At 52.3% G+C, this 661-nt stretch overlaps 1 non-coding gene across 1 annotated transcript; it reads left to right on the plus strand.

Moving 5' to 3' along the window:
• Window positions 1–276: 276 nt before the first annotated feature.
• On the plus strand, window positions 277–350 carry TRNAN-GUU (transfer RNA asparagine (anticodon GUU)). Its single transcript has one exon. It is a non-coding gene; the product is annotated as a tRNA-Asn (tRNA).
• Window positions 351–661: the final 311 nt, after the last annotated feature.

The raw sequence follows: 661 nt of genomic DNA on the forward strand, positions 1-661 counted from the left end.
GCAGGTTACATCCTACTTCAGTGACCCAGGTGTGAGAAACCTGATATTAAGTAAGCTGGGGAACTTGTGTTTCTCTCTTAATGGGATTCTGGCTGTCATTAATCCTTTACCGAGATGTGTGTTACCAGAAGAAGGCATGTGTAATCAGCAAGACTGATGAGCTGCTTTTTGGATGAACTATGCTCAGTTGCCACGGCGTGGAAGGCCCTGCTGGGCTAATTCACCCTGCAGTGCCAGAGCGAGGAACCATTCCCAGTGCAGGCAGGCTCCATGTGCGTCTCTGTGGCGCAATGGGTCAGCGCGTTCGGCTGTTAACCGAAAGGTTGGTGGTTCAAGCCCACCCAGGGACGAGTCCTTCCCCAGTCCAGACTGTTCTCTGGCACTGGGCTCTGTAGGGTTTTAGTCACTTGGATAGCTCAGTTGGTAGAGCGTGAGTCTCTCAATCTCAGGGTTGTGGGTTTGAGCCCCACATTGGGAACCAGTTAAGATGGAATAAGAGGACACAGTCTCAAGCTGTGCCCAGGGGAGGTTCAGACCAGATGGTAGGAAGAAATTCTTCATAGAGTGAGTGATTGGCCCTTGGAATGGGCTGCCCGGGGGAGGTGGTGGAGTCTCCATCACTGGAGGTGTTTAGGAGGAGACTTGATGGGGTGCTTGCTTG

The sequence above is a fragment of the Dryobates pubescens genome, chromosome 11 (assembly GCF_014839835.1).
Source record: "Dryobates pubescens isolate bDryPub1 chromosome 11, bDryPub1.pri, whole genome shotgun sequence".
NCBI classification, from domain to species: Eukaryota; Metazoa; Chordata; class Aves; order Piciformes; family Picidae; genus Dryobates; species Dryobates pubescens.